Source organism: Scyliorhinus canicula, chromosome 11 (assembly GCF_902713615.1).
Source record: "Scyliorhinus canicula chromosome 11, sScyCan1.1, whole genome shotgun sequence".
Classification (NCBI taxonomy): domain Eukaryota; kingdom Metazoa; phylum Chordata; class Chondrichthyes; order Carcharhiniformes; family Scyliorhinidae; genus Scyliorhinus; species Scyliorhinus canicula.
The window spans coordinates 103,609,268-103,629,544 of record NC_052156.1 but is presented as its reverse complement, the minus strand read 5'-3'; the positions used below and the strand labels follow the sequence as shown (position 1 = coordinate 103,629,544).

At 47.8% G+C, this 20,277-nt stretch overlaps 1 protein-coding gene across 15 annotated transcripts in view; it reads right to left on the bottom strand.

Annotated features, from left to right (window-relative positions):
- The window catches only part of LOC119973238 (nuclear receptor subfamily 2 group C member 1-A-like), a 164,872-nt gene extending 150,923 nt beyond the window's left edge, over positions 1–13,949 (bottom strand). For 5 of the 15 annotated variants that reach the window (XM_038810931.1, XM_038810934.1, XM_038810929.1 and 2 more), the window contains exon 1: positions 13,546–13,782. The gene's annotated coding sequence lies outside the window, so the exon portion shown is untranslated. The other 10 variants (XM_038810945.1, XM_038810938.1, XM_038810941.1 and 7 more) reach the window with 4 other exon arrangements.
- Positions 13,950–20,277: the final 6,328 nt, after the last annotated feature.

Below are 20,277 nucleotides of genomic sequence, written 5' to 3'. Positions count from 1 at the left end.
ACTACATCTTTATGTAGTCCAGGCCAATAAAAATATTTCTGGATTTTAGCTTGAGTTTTCCTTATTCCCAAATGACCTTCCACTGGTACCGTAACACCTCCTTTCTATACCCTACCGGCAATACTACTTGATGAACTTCTACCCACTTTTCATCCTCCTGCATATGTAAAGGTCTCCATTTTCTCCTCAAAACATCACTTTTACAGTAATAACACTCTGGTATACACTCAGATTCCTCTTCAGTGTCTGCTTTCTGATACATCCGTTTTATTTCTACATCTTTCTGTTGTAACTGCCAATTTTCCTGAACTTAAAATATCCTCCTCATCCTCCACCTGTTCTTGTTCTTTTTCAACCATCTGATCAAAAATTATTTCTGATAATTGCACTTCCACTTCATCTTTACTCTTTGATTTATCCTCTTGTCTTCACCTGTGACTTCGCGACCTTGTTACTACACAATCCGGAAAAATCCCAGGATATTCGTCCTTAAACACTTCAGTTGTCTGATTTTCCACTGGCTTATCAACCACCGTAGGCATCACTCCCACCTGTGATCCAGCTATATCATTACCCAAGATAAACTGTATTCCTGGACAAGATAGTTTCTCTATTACTCCTACTACCACTTCACCACTCTTCACTGGACTTTCCAACCTTACCTTATATAATGGAACACTACTCCTCTCATCCTGAATTCCACATATTACCACCTTTTCTGGCAACGTTCTTCCCAAACTACATAACTCATCTTTTACCATTAAAGATTGACTAGCTCCCGTATCTCTTAAAATTGTGACTTCTTTACCTGCTCCTCCTGATACACATGAGTAAACTTTACCCAGACAAGTAAATTCTTTCAAGAGATCTGGCACCTTCTTATTGATCACCTCTTGATCAGGCTGTACAATCTTTTGCACCTGCTTTGCTTCATTTGGGCTTTCCTTTACCACTTTAACAAACCCCACTTATCTTATCTTGTTTTCCCACGTCAGCCTTTCCAGCCCTTTTCTTCAACTACTAACACTGACTTTACATGGCCTAGTTTATTACAGTGAAAACATATGAAATTTTTCATGTCTCTTTCACCCTCCTGGATTTCTTTTTAAAAAGTCTGGAGGTACACTCCTTATCATCTCCCATCAGATCACCTTTACTTTTAGCACTTGAGTATTTCTCATGTCCCCAGTTTCTATCCCTCACAGGCTGAATCTGATGTCGGAAAGCAAGCTTTGTGAACTAATTCAAAATCATCTGCCATTTCTGCTGTTAATCTTGCAGTTTTAACCCTCTGCTCTTCCACATGAGTTCTCACTACATCAGGTACTGAATTTTAAAACTCCCCAAAAGTATAATTTCTCAGAGCTTCAGACGTTTGGTCTATTTTCAAAGCCCTTATCCACCTATCAAAATTACTCTGTTTGAGCCTTTCAAACTCCATGTATGTTTGACCAAATTCTTTCCTTAAATTTCTGAACCTTCTAAGCCTTGAGGTTCATATGCACCTCAGATGGTTTTTTTCACCTCCTCATACGTCCCAGATACCTCCTCCGGTAGTGAGGCAACCACTTCACTAGCCCTACCTATCAGCTTTGTTTGAATCAGTAATACATGTCCTGTGGCCATTTAATTTGTTTAGCTACCTTCTCAAATAAAATGAAAAAGGCTTCTACCTCCTTCTCGCCAAGCCTTGGCAATGCTCCGACATATTTAAATAGATTCCCACTGAGCCTTCGACTTTGATGCTCTTTCTCACTATCCTCATCACTATCATCCAACTGTACGTTTCCCTGTAGATCTGCCAATTTTAAGTGACTGTCATGTTTCATGGCCATTTTCTGATGTTCAAAGTCTCTCTCTTTATCTTTTCCCCCCAATCTGTATCTCCCTTTCGCGTTCTTTTTGTTCTGTTTGGGCTCTTTCTTTTCTCGCCTTTTCTTTTTCCTCTCTCTCGTTCTCTCTCTTTCTTTTTCCTCTCTATCGTATTCAAGCTGCTTTAATTCTTTCTTATGTTCCATTTGTTTAATTTGCAACTGAATTTTTGCCATTTCCAATGAGTGAAACTGTATCTCAGGCAACTTTAAATGCTTCGCCACTGCCATAATTACCTCATCTTTTTGCATTTTGTCAGGTAACATTAAGTGCAATGTTTTTGCCAAATCTAACAGTCTGCTTTTAGTCTCTGTCCGTAAGGTACTGCGTGTGACCGTCTCCACCCCCAAAAACTTCTGAGCCTCTGAAAGAGCCATTTTCCCAACACACGCCCTACTGAAACTAGAATACCACATCTGAAAAGCAACCCACAATATGCTCACCCCTCAGTGTCTTTAAGTTCACCAAGCCAATCCAATAGATAGACTATTACCCTGGACGAGCCTCCAATTTGTTATGGGCCAGGGTTTAGAGAACCCCAAAGTGTAGCATGGAGTTCACCTGATCCACCACTTTTAATAGATTGTGGTATGGGAAGCACACGGCCCACTCCACAGGTGTGGTACAGCAGAAATGAAAAAGTATTTTTTAAAGCTAAACAATGTTTATTCTATGGACTCACGTTAACCTTTTTAAAACATACTGAACATCTTAGCAACCATTAATTCAAATACAACCGCCAAAGAACACAACACTAAGTAATCCTTAATAACTTCCCAAACAACATCCAGAAGTCAGAAGAAACACCTTTCAACAGATGCATATTAGGTTTACATTCACTGAGAACATTTATAATTCTGAATTCACCAAATGATCAAGAGATAGTCTTTTGATGGCAGAGAGAACAGCAGCACACCTGCTTGGTCTGGCTTCAGCTTCAACATTGAAAACAAAACTAATACACACCCTGCAGCCTGCTCAAAAGCAGAAGTAAAACGCTGAGACAGCCCAGCTCCACCCACTCTCTGACATCACTGGCGTAATAAACACCCATTTCTTAAAGGTACTCTCACTACAGATATTTACATAGACCCATTTCTTAAAGGTACTCTCATATTACAGCGGTGAACCTGGAATGACGCCGAATCTGCAGAGAAAACAGACAGCCTTGCCAGAGAAAATCATCTTGAGCCTTGAAGGAAGAGGTCATTCCAGTGCATCAAAGACACTTATCCTTTTATTTTAATATTTTCTTTCGCTGTCACCACCCTTTATTATTATTTGTGTGTGTATGTGGGGTACGTACTGAAGTGGGGGTAGTTAGGAAGGGGTGGGCTGGGAAAGGGGTATTAGTCCATTACATTTTCTGTCCAATTATAACACCGTACATAATGAAAGGTTACTTGTGTTAGTTACAAACCTGATGACTGTAGTTTATTGGGATCAGCCAAGGACATTAGGCATTTTAAATAATATCTTATTTCACCTATGTTCAACTCCTGGTCAAGTGGAGCTGGAATTAACTGCACACTAGCCCAGGGTGTCATGATAACAAGATAAGAAATACGAGGTACAGCAGCATAGCGCAGGGATTTTTTTTAAAAGTGTGGGTAACAACCCAAGGCGGGATTGCAGAGTGATCGGTCATGGTGCTCCTTACTGCGGGTGAAGTGCCCAACGACGGCTACATGCATTTTTATTGTGAATAACAACCGCTGCCGCCTTTTAATGAGAAGGAAATTAGGCTGACTTCTGGCTAGTCGCACGCCCGGCACGTAAACTCGACATCAAATGCCCTCTATATACATGCAGTCTGTGCCAAATCACAGAGGAAAGTTTCTTCCATTTTCCAACTGCTGGCAAGAGGATTGTGAAGATAAATTATTTTCTTACAAATAAGAGACAGCCAGAGACAAATCGGCAGTGCACCTGCTGGCCAGGATGTCACAAGTAAATCTGCTGGCAAAAGATGCTCTGGAGAGCCCAGGATAGGACAGAGCAGTGCTAGCATTGGCTCTGTAACAGTCCACAAAGAGAAAAAAAACTTAACGGGGGGGGGGGGGGGGGGGGGGGAGAAATAGCAGTATTATAATTTCTTGAGGTATGAAAGCTAATCAGGATCCAAAGCTTATTTGTGTTATATGCAGGAAATTACTGGCAAATGAGAGGAAAAGTTTCAGATTTTGAAAGAGAAGTGGCAGGTGAAAAATTATTTTTGAGGTTGAGACGCCAGAGTCGGCTATCAGCTGACAGCTGACTCCAAATGAAAAGACTATGTTGCTACACCTGACCTGTGATAGCATATTAAAAACACATTAAAGGCCCATGAGCATTCTGGAGTACCATCTCCCCAGGGGTATCCAGTGCTGAGTAGCCATTTTGTTGCTTTGACCTTCACCACGGCCTACATGCGCGAGGTTGGACTTTCCATTATCACAAAGATGCAGATGGCACAAAAGAACTGGCTGATGTCGGCACCCGATATGCACAATGCCCTATTCTCCTCCAGAGTTATGGGTTCGAAAGGTTGACGCATGAGCCTCAAGGAAAATAATTTGAAATCACTGGTATTGTGGTTAGATTACTGGATGAGTAATCCAGAGGTCCAGAAATATGATCATGACATTTGCTCATAACCCAGTCTCTTATTGAAAGAAATCTGTAATAAACAGGTAGTCTCAGTAATGGCGACCATGAAACTACTAGATCACAAAACACCATCTGGTTCAGTATGTCCGATAGGGAATTAAATCTGCTGTCACCTCATTTGACCTACACATAACTCAAGATTTACAGCAATGTGGTTGATTCTTTACTGCCCTTAGGAATGTCCTCACCTCTTCCGGTTACTGCTATGCGAAGCTAAGTCGCACGTTCGGCAGCTCCTGCTAGGAACAGACTTCTGGGCTATTTTTAAGGCCCCCAGCGGTACTTTTTCGATGTTTCCCGACGTGGGAAGGAGTCAGCAACATTTCCCCAGCAGTGTATGGCTTGGACCAGGAGTGGGGCGAGTAAAAAAGTGGTAGCAAAGCCAAAGCAGGTGCGAGGGAAGAAGCACAAGATGGCGGCGGGTGGAGACCAGGCGGCATGGATGCAGTGGGCGCAGGAGCAGCAGGAGGCTCTTCAGCGCTGCTTCAGGGAGCTTAAAGCGGAGCTGCTGGAGCCGATGAAGGCTTCAATTGATAAGCTGCTGGAGACCCAGACGGCAGCGATCCGAGAGGTCCGACAAAAGGTCTCCGAAAACGAGGACGAGATCTTAGGCCTCGTGGTGAAGGTGGAGGCGCACCATAAAAAATGTAAGGAGAGGTTCGAGGAGATGGAGAACCGTTCGAGGCGGAAAAATCTGCGGATCCTGGGCCGTCCAGAGGGGCTGGAGGGGTCGGACGTGGGGGCCTATGTGGTCACCATGCCAAATTCGCTGATGGGAGCTGGGTACTTTCAGGGGCCCCTGGAGCTGGAGGGGGCCCACAGAGTACTGTCGAGAAGGCCCAAGCCTAATGAGCCACCACGGGAGGTGCTGGTGCGGTTCCACCGGTTTGCTGACCGGGAGTGTGTGCTCAGGTGGGCCAAGAAGGAGCGGAGCAGCAGGTGGGAGAACGCTGAGGTATGGATCTACCAGGATTGGAGTGCGGAGGTGGCAAAGAGGAGGGCCGGGTACAACCGGATGAAAGCGGTGCTACACAAGGGAGTGAAGTTCGGCATGCTGCAGCCAGCGCGTCTGTGGGTCACCTACAAGGTCCGATACTTTTACTTTGAGTACCCGGAGAAGGCGTGGGCCTTCATACAGGCCGCAAAATTGGACTCAAACTGAGAGTTGAGTAAGGGGGTTTGCGTGTAGCTGTGTTACATTTTGAGGGGGGGGTGCTCTGTTTATTGTTGGTTCTTTGTTGCTTTTAGGGTGGGTGGGTCACTGTTTTTGCTTGGGTCTGTCGGATGGGCTCGGACAGGGGGCAGACCTGCTGTGTGGGGGCTGATGGCGGGAAGGGGGGTTGGGGCCCCGCGAGGGGACCGGGCCGGTAAAGGGAGCTGTGTCAGAGGAGGAGGGGTCGGGCAGGTGGAAAGCGCGGGCTTCATCCCACGCGGAGGGCTGAAGGGGGCGGGGCCGGAGCTGGGAAGTGCAGGCTTTTTCCCGCACTGAGAGCGGTAGGGGGAGGAGGAGAGCCTGCTGGTGGGCAATGGGGAGGAGGGGAAGCCCCACGCTGGGAGGGGTCGGAGTGGCGGGAGTGGCCAGGGTCAGCAGGAGTCGGCTGAATTACAGGAGTGCAATGCAGGGAGCAATGCAGCTGGGGGGGGTCCTAGCTGGGGGAGGGGGGGGGGGGGGGGGGGGCAGGGTACCGGGATGCTGCTGGAATGGCCAAGAGGGAGCTGGAGCAGGTAGAGGGGGTCGGGATGGGGGTCTGCCGCCGTGGGGAACGGGCCGAGCGGGGGGCGCGGGCACGTGGCGGGCTGAGGAAGGGTAATGGCTAGTCGGTGGGGGAGGGGTGTAGGTAGCCCCCTGATCCGGCTGATAACCTGGAATGTAAGGGGACTGAATGGGCCGGTCAAACGGGCCCGCGTGTTTGCGCACCTGAAGGGGCTGAAGGCAGATGTGGTCATGCTTCAGGAGACGCACCTGAAGATGGCGGATCAGGTTAGATTGCGGAAGGGATGGGTAGGCCAGGTGTTTCATTCGGGGCTGGATGCATAAAATTGGGGGTGGCGATCCTGGTGGGAAAGAGGGTGTTGTTCGAGGTGTCGAACATTGTGGCAGACAGTGGCGGGAGGTATGTGATGGTAAGTGGCAAGCTGCAGGGGGGAGCAGGTGGTGCTGGTCAATGTATATGCCCCAAATTGGGACAATGCAGGTTTCATATGGTGCATGTTGGGCCGGATTCCAGACTTGGAGACGGGGGCCTGAAAATGGGGGGAGGGGGAGATTTCAACACGGTGCTGGATCGATCCAGTGTTGCTGAGGGGGTTTATGGACTAGATGGGAGGGGTTGACCCATGGAGATTTGCAAGACCGAGGGCCAGGGAATTTTCATTCTTCTCCCATGTGCATAAGGCCTATTCCCGGATTGATTTTTTTGTTATGAGTAGGGCGCTGATTGTGAGTGTGGAGGATACTGAGTACTCGGCGATAGCCATTTCTGATCATGCCCCGCATTGGGTGGACCTCGGGCTGGGGGAGGAGAGAGAGACCAGCGCCCGCTTTGGCGCATAAAGGTGGGGTTGCTGGCGGACGAGGAGGTGGGCGGGCGGGTCCGAGGATGTATTGAGAGGTACCTAGAGACCAATGACAATGGGGAGGTCCGAGTGGGGACAGTCTGGGAGGTGCTGGTTAGGGGAGAGTTGATCTCCATTCGGGCCCACATGGAGAGGAGAGAGCAGAGAGAGAGGTTGCTGGGGGAGATGGTGAGGGTGGACAGGAGGTACGCGGAGGCTCCGGAGGAGGGATTGCTGAGGGAGCGGCGTAGTCTCCAGGCCGAATTCGACCTGTTAACCACCAGGAAGGCGGAGGTTTAGTGGAGGAAGGCACAGGGGGCGGTGTATGAATATGGAGAAAAGGCAAGCAGGATGCTGGCTAACCAGCTTCGGAAGCGAGATGCGGCTAGGGAGATCAGTGGAGTTAAGGATAGGGAATGTGGTGCGAAGTGGGGTAGGCATCAATGGGGTCTTCAGGGACTTCTACGAGGAACTGTATCGGTCCGAACCCCCAGTGGAGGAGGGGGGGATGGGCTGTTTCCTGGACCGGCTGAGATTCCCGAGGGTGGAGGGGGGACAGGTGGAGGGACTGGGGGTGCCGGTTGGGCTGGAGGAGTTGGTCAAAGGGATAGGGAGCATGCAGCCGGGGAAGGAGCTGGTGCCGGATGGGTTCCCGGTCGAATTCTATAAGACATATGCAGGCCTGCTGGGCCCTCTGTTGGTTAGGGCCTTCAACGAGGCAAGGGAAGGAGGGGCTATGCCTCCGACGATGTCTCGGGCGCGGATTTCCTTGATCCTTAAGCGGGACAAAGATCCCCTGCAGTGTGGGTCATACAGGCCAATCTCACTCCTGAATGTAGACGCCAAGTTGTTGGCGAAGATTTTAGCCACGAGGATAGAGGATAGAGCCGCAGGTTATTCACGAGGACCAAACGGGGTTCGTGAGGGGGAGGCAGTTGAATACTAACACACGGAGGCTCTTGAATGTTATAATAATGCCGGCGGTAGAAGGGGAGGCGGAGATAGTGGTGGCGATGGACGCGGAGAAGGCCTTCGATAGGGTAGAGTGGGGGTACTGGTGGGAGGTGCTGAAAAGGTTCGGGTTTGGGGAGGGGTTTGTCAGGTGGGTGAGGCTGTTACAGGAGGCCCCGGTGGTGAGTGTGGCCACGAATAGGAGGAGGTCGGAGTATTTTCGGTTATACCGAGGGACGAGGCAGGGATGTCCCTTGTCCCCCCTGCTTTTTGCGCTGGCAATTGAACCCCTGGCCATGGAGTTGAGGGAGTCGGGGAACTGGAGGGGGCTGGTGCGAGGTGGGGAGGAACACCGAGTGCCGCACTATGCGGATGACTTGTTGTATGTGGCGGACCCAGTGGGGGGGTGCCGGAGGTAATGAGGATTCTCAGGGAGTTTGGGGATTTCTCAGGGTACAAGCTCAACTTGGGGAAGAGCGAGCTGTTCGTTGTTCACCCAGGGGACCAGGAAAGGGGGGGGGGGGGGGGAATTGGTAAGCTCCCACTAAAAAGGGCGGAGAGGAGCTTCAGGTACTGGGGGTCCAGGTGGCCAGGAGCTGGGGGGGCCTTGCATAAGCTTAACCTCACGAGGCTGGTGGAACAAATGGAGGAGGAGTGTAAGAGGTGGGACATGCTGCCACTCTCCCTGGCGGGCAGGGTGCAGTCAGTTAAAATGACGGTGCTCCCAAGGTTTTTGTTCTTGTTCCAATGCCTCCCTATTCTGATCCCCAAGGCCTTCTTCAGGCGGGTTAATAGGAGCATTACGCGGTTTGTGTGGGTGCAGCGGACCCTGAGGGTGAGAAGGGTGTTCCTGGAGCGGGGTAGGGATGGGGGGGGGGGGGGGGCTGGCGCTGCCCAACCTCTGCGGGTATTACTGGGCATTGGTGCGCAAATGGATGATGGAGGGGGAAGGGGCAGCATGGAAGAGGATGGAGATGGCGTCCTGTGTGGGCACGACCCTGGAGGCGATGGTGACGGCGCCGCTGCCGCTCCCTCCAACGAGGTATACCACGAGCTCGGTGGTGGCGGCTACCCTCACAATTTGGGGGCAATGGAGACGGCACAGGGGGGAGGTGGGGGCCTCGGTAGGGTCCCTGATACGGGGGAACCACCGGTTTGTCCCGGGGAGAATTGACGGCGGGTTCCTGAGTTGGCACAGGGCAGGTATTAGGAGGATGGGGGACTTGTTTGTGGATGGGAAGTTTGCGAGCCTGGGTGAGCTGGAGGAGAAGTTCAGACTCCCCCCCCCCCCCCCCCCCCCCCCCGGGAACACCTTCAGGTATATGCAGGTAAGGGCATTTGTCAGGCGGCAGGTGGCGGAGTTCCCACTGTTGCCGCCGCGCGGGGTCCAGGACAGGGTGCTCCCGGGGGTGTGGGTTGGAGAGGGGAGGATCTCGGCAACGTACCAAGTGATGCAGGAGGAGGACGAGGCCTCGGTGGAGGAGCTGAAGGGCAAGTGGTAGGAGTAGCTGGGTGAGGAGATAGAGGGGGGGACCTGGGCGGATGCCCTGGGGAGGGTGAACTCCTCCTCTTCTTGCACGAGGCTCAGCCTCATACAATTTAAGGTGCTGCATAGGGCTCACATGACCGGGACAAGGATGAACCGGTTTTTTGGGAGTGAGAACAGATGTGTTAGGTGATCAAGGAGTCCAGCAAACCATGCCCATATGTTCTGGGCATGCCAAGCGCTGGAGGAATTTTGGAAGGGCGTAGCGAGGACGGTGTCGAGGCTGGTAGGGTCCAGGGTCAAACAGGGCTGGGGTCTCGCACAGGAGCCGGGAGTGCAGGAGGCGAAAGAGGCCGGTGTTCTGGCCTTTGCGTCCCTGGTAGCCCGGCGGAGGATTCTTCTTCAGTGGAAGGATGCGCGGCCCCCAGGCGTGGAGGCCTGGAGCAACGATATGGCGGGGTTTATTAAATTGGAGAGGGTGAAATTTGCCCCAAGGGGATCGGCGCAGGGGTTCTTTAGGAGGTGGCAACCATTCCTAGATTTCCTGGCAGAACGGTAGAAAAAGGCCAGTTGATATTTTGTGAAGATTTGATTAAAAATTATTTTAAAAGAAATGTCCTCACCATCCATTGACCCAATTGCATTTAAGCAGGTCTCAACACCTTCTACCATACAATTGAGGATGGGCAATAAATAAATGCTGGCCTTCCAAGTGATCTTAAAAACAAATACAAGTAACTTTGTAGGTTTACAATCAACCTTGTGTCATTAGTGCCACTTCAGTCATCTTCTGAAGGGGCAGAATGGCAGCATGTCAAGGCAGTATGTAGATGTCTGCCATGGTTCAGTTGTAGTATTTACATCTTAGGAGTCAACAGTCATGGGTTTGAGTCCCAGTCCATAAACTTGATTATATCATCTAACTTGGCTCTTGGTTGCTGCGCTGTTACGAGTGCTGCCTTCTGATGGGGCTTTAAACCAAGGTCATCTGCACCCTCTGGTGAACATATACCACAGAGCATTATTCAAAAAGCAGGGACGTTCTCTGTTTGTCTTTGCTAACATTTATCTCACAAACCTGAAATCCTTGTTATTTACTTAATTGCTATTTGTTTGAGCTTGCTGTGCGCATATTGGCCTTTATATTTCCCACAACAGTGATAACACTTCAGAAAACATTTTGTAATGCATTAGAATCATTCAGAGGTGCTCGAGTACATATGACCAATCCCCAGACCAGCCTATTATCAAATATAATATTCAAATTTTTTAAAAAACAGAAAATATATATTTTTTAGAAACGGCCCATCACAGGAATTATCCATTGAAAACTTCCAAATACCCAGCAACTTCAATATCCAACATGCATTCAAATGGCAGCTTCAATGCACAGATTTTCCCTAAACATTTCAGAGCCAAAATCATGCAAAACGGGACATCAAAGGATGACAAACAGATTGGACAAAGATTTTAAAAGAGTGCGCTAAAAGAGGAGCCAGAGGTGCAGAATCGTTGGGAGTTTATGGGGTTGAATTCTTAGATAGCACAACTGAAGACACAGCTATGAATGGTGAGGTAAAGAGAATGGGAGGGAGGATTCACAGGGACAGAAAACTTGATGGGTGGGGTCAGTTATTGGTTGGAGGGGGTGGGGAGAATGAGAGGAGAAACCAGAAAAGGCAAGAGACAAGGAGACGGCAGGGTGGTGAGGTAGAGTTGTCCTTAGCATATGTGCGTGAATTAATTTTGAGATTTTCTTTGGCTTCATCAAAGAGTAGAATGTAGATGAGAAATAAGAGGGGGGGTCAAGGATAGATCCAGTTACCGAGCACTGTCAAACCCAGCTGGATAAACGGTAGAGAGGCTGAGGAGGAGGATGTGGTCAACCTTATCACAAGCTGCAAACAGGTTAAGAAGGACAAGGGAGGATAGTTTACCCATTGTCGGTGATATAGGATGTAATTCATGACTTTTGTAAGAGCTTTCTCGGCATCATGACAGGGACAGAAATATGACTGGGGTGGTTTGATTGGATGGATGTATGCAGATTTGGGAGTCGACATATTCGAGGACTTTGGAGAGGAAAGTGGGGTTAAAGATGGCGCGGTATTGCAAGTGTCAGTATGAAGGTCACCAGTCGCAGACTCCAGCAACTACTAGATTACATTCCAAGGGTGGTTGCATCAGCAAATTTATACATAAATAACTGAAGCTTTCAGTTATATGAGGTCTCAATGCATTAATACCAACAACTCTCTGCAGCCTATAGCGATATAACAGCTGGCACCCTGGATGTTCATAACGTACTGCATTAACTGACTAGAATTCTGCTCTAGAGACCATTGCATCTGGGACCAGACACAAGCAGAGAGCTCCCCTCCCAACAATCAAAATATAGGAAGTGTGCATGGCAGAACCTCCATGGCCTAAACATTTAAATATACACAAAGCAGGTTTAATATGTGTCCAAGATATCCAAAACATCCCCAAATCTTATTGTTAGCACTGCACTGGAGTTGCAGCCGTACAGAGCTTTGGACACTATTGTAACTCCAGGTTTGTTGTTCAAATTTATGACCCAAGAGCAGGTATCATTTAACATAAACACCGGAGTTGCAGTGTAAACACACCAATGCACAAGCAGAAAGCATGTGGTTCCTATACAGTATGCAGCAAATTATTACTGCAGCTCAAGTCTGTGATTCAATTGCACATTAAATGAGGTATCTAATCTGCCGCCATCATGACACTCCCTTTAAAATGAGCTAGATAGACGAACGTTCCTAGAAAACTTCATCAAATTATTTATCAACAGTACAGATACACCACATTCAGCCCTACTGATCTGTCCCAGTGTTTACTTACGAGCCTCCTCCCACTGACCTCTGCCCCCGTATTCCTCTATCATCTGTACACCAAACTTCCTCTTAAAAATGTGAATGGTATCTGTTTCAAACACCTAACATAGGAGTATTACAAATTGTAACTGAATAAAATCTTCCTCAATTCAACATTTAATATGTTAGGGTCTAGATTACGTTCATGTCCTCCTGCTGTAGATGTACAAGCAATTGTCAAGTTTCTCCACATCCACCCTAGCGAACCTTCATACTCTTATGCAGAGGAGCATGATCACTCTCTCCCTATCAATTGCATCCTCTCGATGCCGGTAGTTCTTTATGCAATGCTTCAATATCCCTTGTGTAGAACGAAGGCAACTGGAATCATAGAACACAATCCATCTTTTATGTGGCAACTGTTTGAAAGCTATCCGTTCCCCAGGCCCTCTTCACATCCTTCTCAGCAATAAAACGTACAAACACAAGGTCACGTTCCACCCGTTATCACACAAAGTTAGAATATAAAAATCGGGTTTTGTGGTCCAGTAGCCAGGGGTTACATTGCCCCCCCTACTCAGGGTCTTGGACATGGGGCTGCAGCGCGTCCTGCTGATCAACCGGGTGTTATTTGGTAAATTTGAAAGATAAGCCCCACCGCTCTCCTCCAAGAGGGAGCCGGAGCTTCCCGAGATGGAGTGAGCTCTGAGGCGGGGGGACTGAATGCCGCCGCGGGCAGGGCGCACTTGACATTCGGGTGCGACTTGAAATCCAGGCCACCGTGCAGGCCCCGCGGGCCGAGCGGTTGGCGGGGCTGGGCCGAGCCGGGCGGAGAGGCCGCGGCGGCTGCAGGCCGAAGCCGGAGCTGCGGCTGCTCTGGGTGAAAGGTCAGCGGGAGGGGGTGAACCGCCTTCGTCAGAAAGGGCGGCCAGAGGAGCGGGGCCTGAGGCCGGGGGAAGAGAGGCCGGCACTCTCCCTGCTCGGGCAGACTCTTCACCCACACCCGCCCCGGGCAGAGGGAGGGCCCGAGGCCTCTGGGCTCAGCTCGGTATTCCCCTCCGTCCCGGGGCCTCGGCGGGGCGGCGTCTCGTCGGGTGGTTTCGGCGGCGGCAGCATCAAGATGCCGCCATTTGGGGGTGGGCGTGGGTGGGGCGCCGGGCCCAGGTCAGTTCAAGCGCCGTTCCCGCCTCTTACCTGAAGACGTTATTTTCAAACGGGCGATAAAACCCCCGAATCTCCCCCTCCCCCCCGCGGTTTCTCGGCTCCGCCGCGGGTCAGAGTTCGTGACCTCTCCCTCGGTTCGGCTGGTGGTGCATGCGCACACGCCAACGCGGCGACACAAAATGGCGGCGGCGGCTGGACCGCAGCCAAAAAGTCGAACCTCCCCGAGGGGGTGCGGGAGTTGCAATGTCGGCTGGCCTACTTCCTCTTCCCCGCCGCCCGAAGTACCTCGCAGCCGGTGAAGGACGCCCCACGCCGGAGGTCGTATTTTCGTCAGCAGACTCCTGCCTCCGCGTCTCGGCGTAGGTTGGGCGCCTCAGGAAGCTGCTCGTCCCCCATTTTCTGCAGGGCCTCCTCCTCCTTCCCCCACCCCCCGTTCACAGGCAGGCTTGGCTCACATCCAACTCAATCATTTTATTTCACCTAAAATTGATCAGGAAATATAAACAGCCCAGAAAATTAAAACATACTGAATTTAAAAATCCTGAAAAGTAATTTATACAGGAAATTTCCCTTAAAAAATACAAGATACCCGAAATGTTGTGTCTCACCTTTTCCCACCACCTGCTTGGTCAATGCCACCCAGCCAAGAATCACAGCAAGATTTTCTTTCTGCTTTAAGCTTCTGCACCAAGTCACCCTCAGTAAATTCAACCGACTATATTCTTTACTGTGTTCAGTGACTTCCGATCCTCATCTCCCTCCATGTAACCTCCGGATATATCTCATTGAACTTCCCTACTCTGCTTTTCACAGTAACTTCATTGCAATGTTAGCCAACTTGTGACAATAAATATTATCATTATACTCCTATCTGCCAACCATCCCATTTTCCAAACTATGTAAACCTGAACTCAAACAAAATTCTGCTCATCATCCTAACTCATCATTCATGTGCTCATTAAGGGCAGCATGGTAGCATTGTGGTTAGCACAAATGCTTCACAGCTCCAGGGTCCCAGGTTCGATTCCCAGCTTGGGTCACTGTCTGTGCGGAATCTGCACGTTCTCTCTGTGTGTGCGCGTGGGTTTCCTCCGGGTGCTCCGGTTTCTTCCCACAGTCCAAAGATGTGCAGGTTAGGTGGATTGGCCATGCTGAATTGCTCTTAGTGTCCAAAATTGCCCTTAGTGTTGGGTGGGGTTACTGGGATTTGGGGATAGGGTGGAGATGTGGGCCTGGGTACGGTGCTCTTTCCGAGAGCCGGTGCAGATCCGATGGGCCGAATGGCCTCCTGTACTCTAAATTCTGTGATTATCTTCTCATGTTCTAAATTCCTTCCTTGACCTCACTCGCTGTAATCCTTTAAGATCTCCACATTCTCCCAGTTCTGGTGTACCTTGCAGCTTAATAATTTAAAAATTGGCAACTGTGTTTTACTCTCCTTTAAGAAACTCCTTCAAACCTATCTTTTTGAACAAGGTCACCTGGCCTAATATCCTGTATACCTCAGTCTTCGTAACATTTCTCAGAATAGCTTTGAGGTTGTACTATATTATGCTATTAAAAATGCAAATGATTGTCAATCATAAATAACGCCATCTCTAATAACTTTCTTGAATCCCCACCGAATCATATTCCTTGATCAACCTCACTTCTTTCTAGAAAAATAAAAACTAGAAGAAATTTGAAAGGAAAATATTAGAATGCCAAAAGAACAAATAATTGTATTTGAAATTAGCAATAACATATTTAACGTCACAAATACAAAATAAAGAAATTTGAACCAAAAAAACATAAAAATATAAGATATCCAAAATTAAAAGTAAAAAATATCTTCAACATTGGAATCAAAAAATACAGGAAATCATAAAAAAACTGGAAAATTAAAAGTACAAGAATCCCGAAATCAAACATACCAGAAATTTGATATAAAATATAAGAAATGTGAAATAACTATGTGAACGAAAATATAGAAGAAATGCAAATCAAAGTACTTGAAATTTAAAATGAGGTGTAAAATATTTAAAACATTGTTCAAAAAATTTCTAAAAAATTTGGAAATTTGAAATAAAGAATACAACATTTTTAAAATCTGAATACTTTGCATAAAAAACAAGATATCTGAAAATTAAAATTCTAGAAATTTGCAAAAGGAAATGAAATATGAAAAGTTGAAATTAAAATAAAATGGAAGATTAGAAACAATAAAATACAATAATTATGAAATTATTGCTGGAAATTTGATGAAAAATCATATGAAAAATCAATTTCAAAATTTGCAGATGATTCAAACCATTGTGAACTTCAAAAGGACATAGACAAGTTGGTGGAGTGGTCAGACAAGTGGCAGATGAAGTTCAGTGCAGAGAAATGTGAAGTGATTCATTTTGGTAGGAAGAACATTTTTTATTTTTTTATAAATTTAGAGTACCCAATTATTTTTGTTCCAATGAAGGGGCAGCAGGGTAGCATGGTGGTTAGCATAAATGCTTCACAGCTCCAGGGTCCCAGGTTCGATTCCCGGCTGGGTCACTGTCTGTGTGGAGTCTGCACGTCCTCCCCCTGTGTGCGTGGGTTTCCTCCGGGTGCTCCGGTTTCCTCCCACAGTCCAAAGATGTGCAGGTTAGGTGGATTGGCCATGCTAAATTGCCCGTAGTGTCCTAATAAAAAGTAAGGTTAAGGGGGGGGTTGTTGGGTTACGGGTATAGGGTGGATACGTGGGTTTGAGTAGGGTGATCATGGCTCGGCACAACATTGAGGGCCGAAGGGCCTGTTCTGTGCTGTACTGTTCTATGTTCTAAGGGGAATTTAGCCTGGCCAATCCACCTAACCTGCCCATCTTGGGGTTGTGAGGGTGAAACCCAAGCAAACTCCACACAGACAGTGACCCAGGGCCGGGATTCAAACCCGGGTCCTCAGCGCCACAGGCAACTTCACCAGTCTATCTAAGTTCCTCACCCCGGGAACAGTTCTCGTGAATATTGTCTGCATTTGTCTGACCACTCCACCAACTTGTCTATGTCCTTTGGAAGTTCACAATGGTTTGTATCATCTGCAAATATCGAAATTGATTTTTTCATATGATTTTTCATCAAATTTCCACTGTGCTGCCCAAAGGGGTACAACTCTAAAGGAGGTGGAGGAGCAAGGGACCTGGGTGTTTCAGAGCATAATTCATTAAAAGTGGAAGGATGGGTTAAGAGAGCAGTTAATAAAGCATGCAGTATCTTTGGCTTTATTAATAGGGGCAGAGAGTACAAAAACAGGGAGGTTATGTTGAATTTTTATAAGCAGTAGTTTGCTTCAGCTGGAGGACTGCATCCAGTTCTGGGCATCACAATTTAGGAAAGATATGAAGGCACTGGAGAGAGTGCAGATAATATTCACGAGAACTGTTCCCGGGGTGAGGAACTTTAGATAGACTGGTGCAGTTGGGACTGTTTTCCTTGGAGAAGAGAAGGCTGAGAGGAGATTTGATAAGAGGTATTTAAAATCATGAATGGCCTGCGGAGAGTATAGAGGGAGAAACTGTTCCTACTCGTGAAAGGATTGAGAACGAAGGCAGAGGTTCCAAGGCAAAAGGAGCAAAAGTGACGTGGAAAAACGTTTGTCTGGCAACGGCCGACGCCAGCTTGAAACCCGGAGTGTTTCACGACGGCTTCGGAGGCCACTCCTCGCCCCCTACTCTCCTCCTAGAGCGGTGTTGCAGGGAACTCGGCCGCCGGGCCTTGACGCTGGCAGCGCGCCGATAATGATGCGGCTGGCAGCGCCTTAGTGACGTCAGCCGCGCATGCGCAGGTTGGCCGGCGCCAAACCGCGCATGCGCGGTTGCCGTCTTCCCCTCCCTGCCCCGCAAGGCGTGGCGGCTTGATCTTGCGGGGCGGCGAAGGAGAAAGAGTGCGTCTCTTAGAGACGCCGGCCCGACGATCGGTGGGCACCGATCGCGGGCCAGTCCCCTCCCGAGCACGGCTGTGGTGCTCGATCCCCTCTCCACCCCGCACAGGCCCCAAACATACCTTTCGCGCGATGTTCACGCCGGCAGCGACCAGGTCGGGAACGACAGGCCCCCGGCCCATCCGGGCCGGAGAATCGCGGGTCGCCATGAAAAATGGCGACCCGCGATTCTCTGAGCGGCGTGTTGCAAAACGTGACACGCCATTTTGGGGGAGTGGGAGAATCGCGGGGAGTGCCAAAGCGAGCCTCCCGCGATTCTCCCACCCGGTCTGGGGAGCGGAGAATCGCGCCCCATGTTGGATGTTCCTATTGTTATGCGCCAGGGTTTAGAAAACTCCAAAATATATCATGGAGTTTACCTGACCCACGACTTTTAATAGACTTTGGTTATGGGGAGCACAAGGGACCACTCTCTAGGTGTTATGCAACAGAGATCGTAAGTATTTTAAAAACAAAATGTTTATTCTATGAACCCAGTTAACATTTTATAAACACACAGTAAACATCTTATTAACCACCAACACACGTAACCCCACAGATGCAATACTCTATAGGTAACCCTTAATACTTTTCCGAGCAACATCCATAAGTCAAAAAAACCTTTTTTAACGAAGGCGATAGGTTTCCATTCCGTACAGAAACAGGTATTACTTTGAAATCATCAATTAGCTGTAGAGAGAAAGATCAGTTTACACATCTGCTTTCTTTGAATACAGCTCTCCAACTCGGAAAACAAAACCAAAAACAGCCACAAAGCAGCTTTACAGCTCAAAGCAAAAGTGAAAGACAGACAGACAGCCCAGCTCCACACACTGACATCACTTCAGCTATTTGATAAACACCCATTTCTTAAAGGTACATCCACCTGACACCTCAGCAAAGAAAAAAAATAAACCATCAACTTTAAGATGGTTTCGGGCGGCACGGTGGCACAGTGGTTAGCATTGCTGCCTACGGCGCTGAGGACCCGGGTTCGAATCCCGGCCCTGGGTCACTGTCTGTGAGGAGTTTGCACATTCTCCCCGTGTCTGCGTGGGTTTCACCCCCACAACCCAAAGATGTGCAGGTTAGGTGGATTGGCCACATTAAATTGCCCCTTGGAAAAAATGAATTGGATATTCTAAATTTATAAAAAAAAAAAAAACTTTAAGATGGTTTCATTTTTCACCTTTACATTTTCCTTTAAGAAATATTGACAGTGAATATATGTTTTTTTTAAACAAAACATGCAAACATTTATGATAACATAGTCCATTTTAGTTCTTCCTCCAACTGGAATCCCTTTTGATTGACAGACTCTTTGGACAAGAAGGTCTCTGCACAATCTATCCAGAGCTCCCTGTAATTCTCCAGCATAGTAGCATTGGTTAAGACAGCCTTGAGGCAGTCAAATGCCTGTTGACACTCCGCTGGCCACGGAAATTTGCAACGCTTCTTCAGCAAGTCCGTCAGTGGAGCAACCACACTGCAAAAATTTGGAACAAATTTTCGATAAAATCACTCGCCAAGAAATCGCATTATTTCCCTTTGTGTCGAGGGTATTGGAAACTACTCAATAAATTTTGTATTCAGAACCCATGGGACCATTCAACCCTGTCCGATTGTATGGCCAAGGAAAGTGACTTGGGGTTTTCCAAAGTCACGTTTGGCTAGGTTTACTATTCAACCCGCCTCCTGAAGTCGACCGAATAACTCCCATCAGGTGCTTCAAATGTCCTTTCCATGTCTGGCTAAAAATTAGCAGATCGTCGATTTATACCGCACAAATGGGTAATCCTGAAACAACTTTGTTAGTTAACCGTTGAAATGTGGCTGGGGCATTTTTCATGCCAAATGGCATAACTTTGAATTGGTATACACCATCTGGAGTCACAAAAGTTGAAATCTCCTTCGCCCTTTCGGATAAAGGTAACCAGTAACCTTTAAGTAAATCCATTTTGGAAATAAAAGCTGATTGTCCAAGTTTCTCAATGCAGTCCTCCAAGTGTCGGATAGGATAAGAGTCGTTCTTGTAACTGCAATAACCTTTCTATAGTTCACACACAACCATTGGGTACTGTCCGGTTTTGGTACCATCACTATGGGTGAGCTCCATTGGCTACAACCCACTTCAATTATGTCATTTTTAACCATACTTTCAATTTCCTTGTTAACCTGTGCCAATTTTAAAGGGTTAAGTAAATTAAGGATGTTGTTTAATTGAAATGAAAATCACTTATTGTCACGAGTAGGCTTCAATGAAGTTACTGTGAAAAGCCCCTAGTCGCCACATTCTGGCGCCTGTTCGGGGAGGCTGTTACGGGAATTGAACCGTGCTGCTGTCCTGCCTTGGTCTGCTTTCAAAGCCAGCAATTTAGCACAGTGTGCTAAACAGCCCCTGTTGGAACAGCATTTCCCAGATCTACATCATATTGAGCCATTTTAGTATTTCCCAACTTATCTCCACAAACTTGCGCATGTGATATCAATAACTCTTTCAGGTCAGTTTATTTTTCCTCTGGAAGGTAACTCAACAATTTATCCCAATTTTGAAGAACATCCTCGTTTTCCAATTTAATTTGAGAAATGTCAAATTCAAAGTCATCTGGATTTGGTTCTTCACTTTGAGTTAGAATCATTAAAACCTCCTCCTTTTGCTCTCCTTCCCTTTCAAAGTACCTTTTAAGCATAATCACATGACACACGGTGAGTTTTCCTTCGATCTGGCATTCTGACCACATAATTCACCTCACTTAATTTCCTTTCAATCTGATAACGTCCACAAAACCTTGCTTTTAAAGGTTCACCTACCACTGGTAATAATACTAAAAC